The following is an 11,827-nucleotide window of genomic DNA, read 5'->3' as shown; positions in this document are numbered from 1 at the left end:
TCGTACCCTGTTCATACGAGATTGAACACTATTCCATTTTTGTATATGCATTATGAATATCACACACATTATCATGTTAATCTAATGCTGTTTCAAGCGCAGTGATGACATTTAGTGTAAGGCGACGAGCTGGCAGAATCGTTAGCAACGCCGAGCAAAATGCTAACCGGCATTTCATCCGTCTTTACGTTCTGCATTCAAATTCCGCTAAGGTCGACTTTGCCATTGATCTTGGGGTCGATGTAATCGAGTTGGTCCCTTTCCCGAAACTTCTGGCATTGTACCAAAATTTGAAACCAATATTACAGTCAGTAACTTTCCCAGTTTGTATATACATGATACTATATATACTACATAAAATAAATATAATATACACTATTATAATATGTGCGACAGAAAAGCTTCCCATATTTTAGATGGTTATTGATGTTAGTAAAGTAAAGTAAGTGGTAATGACATCTTTGTACACTTAATGTTTTACCGTTTTCGTTTTAATAACTAACATGATTTCAATTGGTGTAGGACCCATGTTTGATGTTGAAATATTTGTAAAGAATGTTGAATCTGAAATTTTTTGTCGCTCTCTCTCTACAATTGTAAAAATTGAATGGCGGTGGAGACTATTTTTATGGTACAGCTGAAGTTGTATATGAAAAAAAAAATTAGAGTATTGGAATGTTAAAATGGCGGCCACTTCTGATTTAGATTATGAAATGTAAGGATTTTATGCTTCAGTGAATAAATAACATTAATCCTACAAGGGCAACAATATGTGTTTATGTAGCTTAAATCTCCGTTGTTTGTTAAGAGCACTGATAAGTTTGTAGCGCATAAGGATTATTAATCGCTTAACACGGCATGTTATACTACACACACATACATACGTGTTTACAAACAAGTACATTGACGTGTGCATACAAATACACAGATGTTTTTCTTCCTACTTTTGAGACAAGGCTGATAATTTTGAGGAGAAGAAATATGTACATTACATCAACTCCAGTACTTGACTATTACTTTATTTTTATGGACACCAAAAAGATGAAAAGCAAATTTGACATCAACAGAATTTGAACCCGAAACGTAAAGAGTTTGATGAAATACTGCTAAACATTTTGTCCGACACGCTAACGATTCTGTCAGTCTGTTAAATATGAAAAATGACTATCTCCTTTGTAATAACTGACCACTTTGGAGCAATACGAGTATGTGTGTGTGTGTGTCTGTGTCTGTGTGTGTGTGTATGTGTGTGTGTGTGTATGTGTGTGTGTGTGTCTGTGTCTGTGTGTGTGTGTATGTGTGTGTGTGTGTATGTGTGTGTGTGTGCGTGTGCGTGCGTGCGTGTGCGTGTGTGTGCGTGTGTGAGTATGTGCGCGCGTGTACAAATGCACATTGTGAACGCAGCAATAGCCAAATAGCCGAAGTCACTTAGCAGTCATGAGGTCTCGGGTTCGATGCCACAGTATGACATCTTGGGAAAATGTCTTTTAACCATACTCTCATGTCCTTCTAAGTCTTGTGACAGGAACTGTGTAGACGCCTATCGGGTGAATTGTACCTGGTCCAAAGTCTAACCTTGTCACATAGTGCGTCTATGGAATAGTCAACCACTTGAGTTGCTCGAGCAACTCGATGTTCATCGTCCAAAGTGACGGAAATTCATTTACATATGTGTATCTAAATTTATATGAATCGGTTGTATCTTGGGTAGGTCATTATGCCAATAATAAACACACGCACTAGTTCAGATTCACTTCTTCATTACTCTTCAATTGGTTAACTAATCGATTGCTTGAATAATCATTTGATTAATCAATCAGTTAATGAATATTTATATTTATATTACATTTTAATTTCATATTTATATTTTATTATTTTATTTTGTATCACATACATCATTAAGTACAATAAATAGTGGGAGCTCTTTGCCCTTTCCTCAAGAGTGATTCTGGGTTTCGGGGTGTGACGAATATATATATAGCGGCGTACGTACACTTTGGTCTCTTATATATATATATGTATATATGTATACACACACATACACACACACACACACACATATATATAATACAAAAATGGGACAAGAACGCAAAACATCCAGACAGACGATGCAAAGAAAAGAAGGACGGGTCATTTAGAGTTTTCTTTCCTCAGTCGAGTTTCAGATTATCTTTGCAATTTCGGCTGGTTATACTCAGGATTGCTCCAATCTGGCCAGACCCAAGGAAAAACTAAGCCAAGAGCATTAGATTCCTTGGAAGAAAGCAGCGAATGTATACGAAAACAAGGATAGAAAAAAAAAAACGTAGAAATGGTACACAAATACAAATAACAGGACATTAACAACGGGTGTCTTTCGACTAAGGACGAATTAAATTAAGCTGGTGTGTGTGGAAGTAAAGCCTTACGGCAGAGACATAAGGTTTGACAGGCAAAGGGAGGAATATATATGTTGCGTGGATGGTAGTCGAACCAAGAAAGAAAGGTCGAGCTTGGCCGAACATCGGTAACGTGGGGAGAGAAGTGAGAGAGGTAGAGGCAGAGGGATAGAAGAATTAGGAGGGGCGAGAAAAAATGAAAGGGACAGAGTGAAGTGAAAGAAGAGGGAAGGTGAGCATGAAGAGAAGGTCAGGAAATGTGAGAGAGGGGGAACGAAAATACGAAGAGTGGAATGAGCGTGAAAGAGCTGATAGAAAGAAAGAATAGAGTCGTATATATATATATATATATATATATATATATATACTTACATATAAGAGACCAAAGTGTACGTACGCCGCTTTATTTTTTTATATATAAAAAATACAAAAATGGGACGGGTCATTCGGAGTTTTCTTTCCATAAATCCATCCACACAACACACACACACACACACACACACACACACACACACACACACACACACACACACACACACACACACACATACACACACACACACAGAGGTATAAATATATTTCAATATATACACTATATTTTTGCGTATATATATATATGTATATTGGGGTATATTTGCACACGCGCGCGTATGTATATGTATATTTATACATGTGTGTGTGTGTGTGTTTATAACTGTAAACTTACTTTTGGGCCACCCTGTATATATATATATATTATACATGTGTGTGTTTGTATAACACACGCACACCTACGCGCGCGCACACCTACGCGCGCACACACACACACACACATCAGTAATCTACTGTATAATCAACACTGTAAAAGTTAATGAATTCAAAACCAAGGTTATACTATAAAATTAAATATGAGCAAAAAAATATCGAATTTACAGAGATTATAGTAAAATAACATGCAATTAAATACGATAGCCTTCATTGATCATAATTCATTTTTAACTTTGTCACAAGGGCGTATATTTTGGGCATTTATACAGGGAAGTAATGAGTTACACGGTTAATTCACGCTGCAATAATAAGGACAATTGTTAACTGTAAGGTGTAATACGTATATGTATGGGTGTGTTTGTGTCTGTGTATGGGTATATATATATACACCCACACACACAAACCTATATATACGTTTCTATCTATCTATCTATCTATCTATCTATCTATCTATCTATCTATCTATCTATCTATCTATCTATCTATGTCTTTTTCTCTCTCTCTTTCAATGTATATGTATATATATATATATATATATATATATATATATATACACAGGAGTTGGACAAAATATTGGAAACACCCAGCATCATAGCATCATAATTTTGAAATATCTATAAAACCGTCAAAAGAGGTGGTCATTAAACTCTGCAGTAATTTTGGGAGCTGCACTTTTGTGATTCTTTCTAACAATTCGCGTAAGAGTCCAACGCTCCCTATCTGAAAGTTTTAGTTTTCTTCCGGAGTTTTGTTTCGACGAGGAGGTTTTTCCCTCTTTCTCAAAGGCTTTCATTACTTTCGAGACAGTACTTCTTAATACACTAAACATTTCGGCTGTTTTCGTTACGCTAGCGCCTGCCATGCGAGCACCAACAATTTAACCTCTTTGAAAGTACGATAGATCTGTCATTTTAATGAATTTTAATTACCTCTTTCTGATGATATCTGAAAAGAAACAGCAATTTTAGCAAAACATATTAAGCAACACTAAAATAAATCAAGAAACATAAAAAAAAACAAGCTTTTGACGGTTTTATAGATATTTCAAAATTATGATGCTACGATGCCTGGTGTTTCCATTTTGTCCAACTCCTGTATATATACATACATATATATATATATATATATATATATATATATATATATATATATGGCTGATAGTTAGCAAGGTGAGACACACATAAGAAAGAAGGAAACAAAGGACCACTGATGAGGTCACAGAAGTGTGACGAAAGAACTCTGGCCGAAATAAGATTAAGATTAATGTAATATAAAGCTGAAGCAAATTAACACCAAATATACAGTGCGTGTGTTTTTATTGGCTAAACTGGCAATATGACCATCCCCAAGTACAACAACACACACACACACACATATATATATATATATATATATATATATATATATATATATATATATATATATATATATATATAGTAATTATAAATAATTATTTAAGTATTGGGTATGTATCTAATTGTTAACCGGTGAAGTATGTTCGCGGCCTATAGCTACCTGGCGTCATCCACAGTATTTTTTTTACAATTGTCGCTGGATCTACCTCAGGAATTCCTGAATCTACCCCCAGGAATTCCTTACAAACAAGAGAGTTTGAATAGAGCAAACACATCTTATTTATCTTTCTTCAATTTAAATCCCCTTTCTCAGCAGACACTTGCAGAAGTATTATTATATAATATATTAAATATATTAAATATATTAAATATATTACATTGCATCAGTATTATTTCAGCAATATTTGTAAGTGAAAACGCCTCAAATATGTGCGCAATGTGCTTGCTAAATCAAACCATATTCCACAGAATACATACTATTTTTCTTTATTGCATTTCTGATGTTCGAAATATTAAATATGCCATGTGGATGGCATTTCAGATTCATTTTTAATATCATTATATCCGAATGTTCAGTTCACTAATCAAGATTTCAATTATAGTTCTATTAATTAATGCAGCTGTTTGGATTCCACTCTAATTTATTACATTTTCAATTCTTAAGGCAAATTACTAAATTGGTATTCAAACTGGTTTTCATTTCGTTTTCATAAATTGCGAAGTCAATTGTTGAATTGGTTGGTCTGTTCTGTTATATTAAATGAAAATATTTGAATCATCATGAACAGTGATAAGCTTTATCGCAATTGCCAGAAAACAAACCACGCCGATACTTATTAATTTTAGTTGCACAATGTGTTCATGTCGTCAGTTGTCATTATTGTTGTTGTTTATCCTCAGGTCTGTTCTCATCTAGCAAGCCAGTGATTAAGGCAATCCGTCTTAGCAACCGAAATTTGACTGATATTTCTGACAAATCAATCCAACTTTTAGAAACGCCATCACTGGTGCGCCTACACATTTTTTTTTAATTTGCCAAAAAGAAAAAGAAATAAAGAAAACATTTACAAACAAATATAAATACGAATTCAGAAAAAGAGAACAATAATTTTTCTTTTTCTTTTTTGTCTTCTTAAGCCTAGTAGTTATTCAAAATTCTACCTTCTCCAGCGGCAACTTGGTGTGTTCAGCTACCAACTCAGGCTCCGCTGCTCGTGAAGCTGATAAAAGCAAGCTGTCGAAGTATCGGTCGCTCTCTGACAGGTTTATGATCAAGTTTGTGGCAGCGGAGACTTCCGGCGTTCTCGGTCCCGGACCATATCTCTGCTCACCGCTATCGGAGCGGAGACTGATATCTACAAGTGCGAGCTCCGTGAGCCAGGGTGGCTGTTCCAGCACATCTCGCTCGCCATCCTCCGGAGGAAACGCCTTTTCCATTTTGTCTGCAGGGACCACGTGGCAGTCTGAATTACAAGTATAAATGTCACCTTGACTCCTAAAATTATCATGTGTCAGAACTTGGCTCTAACTTTATTTGCTTGAGCAGGTATTGAATAAATATTTCGCCCACACTCGGATATCATACCCCTCTTAATGCAGAGAGTGATTCCTTAGGATCTAGACTACACTCTTCAATTGTAAAGAATATTTCCACAGGATCCAATAAATATCAAAATATAAAGCATTCGACTAATTTTGAATAACCAGAGCTTGTGTCTCCTTTTAGGAACTGAGGCAAACCAGAAATCAATAGCATCTATCAAAACGAGGCAGCTTTTCCAAAAGATCAGATACCTACATTGTCTTATCCGACTTTAGAAAGAAACAACTGCTGTAAATTGAACTGAAGTCGTGCAAGCTGCTAATTCTACATTTCATCGCTTTTGTTGTTTCGCTTGTTTTTTTTTTTTTTAGAGTAGTATACTAAATTATAGCTAAGTATTTGGAGAGTTCGTTACATTATATTTGTGTATTAGAGTAGTAAACTAAATTACATTTGTGTATAAGGATAGTACATCCAAACGTCGCTAGCAAGCGAGCATGGCTTGGTAGCATCTACCATGCTTTCACTAACTATGTCACAAGAAGACAGACGTTCATGACAAGACAGCTGAAAATGTAGAGCTGTACTAGCACTCGGATGACACCCATTACAACTAAAATTTAATTTAATTAATTAATTTATTTATTTATTTTAGAAACTTCAGGTTACAAAAAGTGATTAAATGTACTTTTTAATCCTTTGAACTCGCGGATACCGTTTGATTTCGTTTGACTATAGCCATAGAAGATGCAAAAGCGGGTGGCAACGTGGTTTTAAGTATACAACTGGAAACAGTGATGCCTATGTCAATTAGCAAACCGTAAACACAGAACCAAATGGCCGCCCGCTTTTGCTTCTTCTACGGGTATAGTCAAACTAAATTGTACCCGCTAAAGCGTACTCACAGGTTTAAAGAGTTAAATACCCAAATAGTATAAAATTAAAAGAAGCTCTAATAATCCATAGTAGTTCACCCTTAATGAAATGTTAATCAGAATCAGCGGGACATAGCGTGTGACGAGACTGGACCTTTGAATTACTGGTACAATCCATTCAACTGGCTTCCATACAGTTTCCGTTTTCCTAATTTCACTAAATTCATTGCTATATTCATTGCTGAATTTCACCTCCCTGACAGCATCTCTGTATATGGCTTGTACAGCTTTCACCAACCACTCATCTATCCCTAGCTCCCACATTGACCACCAGATAAGGGAGCGAGGAACTTTGTCAAAACCTTTCTTCATGTCGACGAAAGCTAAATACTATGGTATATCTTGGCTAAATATTTCTGCAGTTGCCCTACCAGGAAGAGAGCATCATTGGTGCTTCTCCTTAGCTTACGTCTCATTTAAGCTGACTCTCTTCCTAATTAGTCGAGCTATAATCCTTTCTGTAACTTTCATCACCTGGTCCGGCAATTTGACACCTCTGTAATTATTTCCAGGTTGTCGCTTTTATCTTTGTAGCAGCTGATTACTATGAGGTTATGATAGAAGTCCCTAGGCCAATATATTAGGCAGTGACATCAATCCAAGACCATGCGCTTGCGAAGTGAACTTCTTAACCATTCGGCCATATTGCATAACTTAAAGGATGAAGTAGGGGCTGCCGTCGGTTCCAGGCAACATTTTTTGAGGGTTGCGTTTTAAATATGTATTATGATGTGTCTTTCATGCAGATTGGGAGTCACAAATCCAAGGACTAGACCGGGCGGCTCAAATTCTAACTATGCCGGTGTTTTCCACACTGCATTGTGTTTGGAACAAGTCTAGAATACAGAATTTTAGTTTCATAATGATCTACAATAGATATTACTTCTTCACTATCTGTTTACTTGGATTATTATTCGGTATTTGTAAAGTAGTATCGTTGACCGAATCGTTAGCACGCCGGACAAAATGCTTAGCAGCTTTTCGTTCAAATTCTCTTTCATCCTTTCGGGGTCGGTGTATTGGGATCAGTGTAATATACTTCCCTTCCCCTCAAATACAACTCACCAAAATTTGATGCCATTATTCGACATCTGGAGTCATTGTTGTTTAACCCCAGGTCACACCTGATTGAGCAATCCTGTAATCCAAACCATCCCAGGTTTATCATTTTTGAAGATAGAACTATATTATATTGGCGCTGCAACTCTTAGAACAGCATTATGTAAAGCGTTCATTCTTGTTTACGACAGTGGTGTTTGAACTGAGGCAGATTTTGTTGCTATTTCCAGCAGGTTGAGCGACCATATAATGTCTCTCCGTTGCTGCTGCTGCTGTTATCTTTGCTGTTGCTGTTGATATTCTAATTACAATTGTTACGAACGAAGGCGATGAACTGGAAGAATCGTTCATGCATCGGAAAACCCGCATTACGGCATTTATTCCAGTTCTTTACGCCCGGAATTCAAATCTCACCGAGATCAACATCCTTTCTGGATTGATAAAGCTTTAGTCAAATTCTGGGGTCAATGTTATTGACTCTCCTCCTCCTCCTCTGAAACTGTTGGTTTTGTGCCAAAATTTGAAACCATCAAGGCGGAGAGCGGGCTAAAATTGTTAGCGCATTTCGTTCGTCTTTACCTTCTGAGTTCAAATTTCCCCGAAGTCGTTTTTACCTTTCATTCTTTCGAAGTCGATAAGATAAGTAGCAGTTGAGTACTGGGATCGATGTAATCTGCTTATCTCCTCTCTTAAAATTGCGGGCCTTGTGCCAAAATTCGAAATCATTATTATTGTTACATACGAAGGAGATGAGTTGGTGAAGTCGGTAGGGTGCCGGAAAGCGTAATTTACTGTATTCTGCCTGCTTCTTTAATGTCCTGGGTTCAAAATCTTACGGAGGTCAACTTTGTTTTTCATCCTTTCGGGATTGATAAAATAAAGTATCAATTAAATACTGGTATCGATGGCATTATTAGGTCGTCAAGTATGAAATTTGTAGTAAATTATATGGTAAAATTTGACAGCTGCTCATTTTGTGCCATTGTTATATTTTGACAATCTTCATTTTTTTGTTAGAAAGCTGACATATTTATTTCTTTATTCTAACTCATTTTGCGCTTTACAAAGTATTTATAAATCATTTTTTGCTATTTTTGTTTAGAGATGGATAAGTCAGAAATTCGTACAGTTTTGAAATATGAGTTCTTTCTTGGAAATACAGCATCACAGACAGCTCGGAATATTAACAGAGTATTTCATTCTAATGTTATTACACAGCAGACAGTATCAAATTGGTTTGCAAAATTTTGTTCTAGTAACTTTCACCTCACAAATGAGCAACGCGGTCGACCAGAAACAAAAGTGGATAATCACGAACTGAAAGCCACCGTCGAGTCAGATCCATCTCAAAGTGCCTGTGAATTATCGTTGTTGTTTGGTGTTAGCAAGCAAGCAATATTGACTCACCTAGTTCAAATTGCTAAAGTGAAAAAGTTGGATAAGTGGGTTCTACATGAATTCAATGAAAATCAGAAACAGTAACGTTTGGAAGCCTGCATTATGCTACTTTCTTATCACAAAAATGAATCACTTTTGAATCGAATTGTAACATGTGATGAGAAATGGATCCAATACAACAACCGTAAACGTTCAGCACAATGGTTGGACAAAGACGAGCCACCAAAATAGTCCAAAAAGCAAAATTCATCAAAAGAAGCTGATGGTGTGTGTTTGGTGGTGTGGTGCAGGTGTAACCCATTATGATTTCATTAAACCTGGCTCATCAATCACGGCCAAAGTATACTGCAGCCAATTGGAGCAAATGATGCAGAAACTTACAAAAAGCAACATAGATTAGTAAACAGATCCACTCCTATTTTATTACAAGACAACGCCAGACCGCACATCACAAAAATGACATTGGCGAAACAACAGGAGTTGGAGTTGGAAGTTCTCCGTCATCCACCATACTCACTTGATTTTGCCCCTACTGACTACCACTTCTTCCAGAATTTGGATAACTTTTTGATTGGAAAAAAATTTAATTCCGACGATACTATAAAACAGGCCTTGCAAAATTTTATTGACTCTAGATTGCCAGGCTTTTATAGTTCCGGGCTGGACAAGCTACCGCTGAAATGGCAAAAGTGTATTGACAATATGGATGCATACTTTGATGAATAAAACTATTCCTTGTATTTATAAGACACCAGCAAACTTTTTTTCTTCCCTACAAATTTCATATTTGACGACCTAATACTTCATTCTCTCTTCTTAAAAATTGCTGGCCTTGTACCTAAATTTAAAAAAAAAAAACATTATTGCTACATGCACTGCTATTTCTTTCTACTATACGTGGTGCATCCGTTGTTTTGGTTGCTAGTCTGTTATTCAGTTTATTCATGATGCAGTAAAGTTTCCGATCAATCTGAAAAAAAAAAAGAAATTCTCCTAGTTATTTACAACGCGCGCGCGCTCTCTCTCTCTCTCTCTCTCACACACACACACACACACTCTCTCTCTCTCTCTCTCTCTCTCTCTCTCTCTCTCTCTCTCTCTCTCTCTCTCACACACCCTAATAAAATAAAATGAAATTAAACTTAGACAATCAAGGCGTTGTGTGATTATTTTTGTTGTCATCTTCTTCGACCAGAAAGATTTCCATGAAGTCACATTGCTTTTGGCAATCATGTATTTGTTATGCAGCGAGGAGAAAGAATTTCTATAATTAGCCATTTTATTTATTCCATTGCGATTTTCTTCTAGGTATCCATTATTAGTACCGATTTACAATTCAACTCGAAAATGTTTATTTGCACGTACACTCATACAATGTTACACATACACACGTGAAAATATACACACATTCAGATACATGACAAGGCGCACACATACACACACACACATGCGCGCGCAGGTGTAAGTATTTCTGAAGCAGCCTTCTCACAAACGTAATTAATATTATCAACACATGACTTGTTATAGACGCCGTTAAAGAGCTTAAAGCAGAGTTTTCCTGATGAGTCAAAATAGGAAATACAAATACACTCACTTGTTCATAACAACATTTTCAACAAGTTTGGTCACCATTTTACAATCCATTCGCCAATTTTTTCACGCATGAGTTCACATGCATCATACAAGTTGTGTATCTTCTATTTAATTCTTGTGTAAGACATGTTGATATAGATATTAAATAGGTACTCCGTCGGTTACGACGACGACGACAACGACGACGATAAGTGTTCCAGATAATCAAATCAACGGAGCAGCCTGCTCGTGAAATTAACTTGCATGTGGTTGAGCGCTCCACGGGCACGCATTCCTTAACGTAGTTTTGAGGCAGATTTAGCAAAACATGGAATGTAACAGGCTGGTCGTTTGAAATAAAGGTACTACCCATGTTTGTCAGCCGAGTGACCTGGGGTAACGTGTAATAAAGTGTCTTGCTCAAGGACACCACGCGCCTCCAGGAATCACGTTCTTACGATCGTGAGCCGAATACACTAACTTCTGAACCAGGCGCCAGATATTTAGGCATGACTGTGTCGGTGAGAAGTTCGCTTCGCAACCATGTAGTTTCGCGTTCAGTTCCACTTCGCAGCATCTTAGAAAAGTGTGTCCTTCTAAAGTCTCTACTCGATCAATTGTGAGTGAATTTGGTTGACAGAAACTCTATGTATGTATGTATGTATGTATGTATGTATGTATGTATGCATGTGTTGTGTGTGTGTGTGTGTGTGTGTGTGTGTGTGTGTGTGTGTGTGTGTGTGTGTGTGTGTGTGTGTGTGTGTGTGTGTGTAATAATTGGTTTACAGAGTCATCAACAGCATCACCATAAGAGAACCGTTCAGCAAAGAAGAAAATGAA

Source organism: Octopus bimaculoides, chromosome 9 (assembly GCF_046866305.1).
Source record: "Octopus bimaculoides isolate indiv1 chromosome 9, ASM4686630v1, whole genome shotgun sequence".
NCBI classification, from domain to species: Eukaryota; Metazoa; Mollusca; class Cephalopoda; order Octopoda; family Octopodidae; genus Octopus; species Octopus bimaculoides.
The sequence above is the reverse complement of the archived record's forward strand: the minus strand, read 5'-3'. Positions refer to the sequence as shown.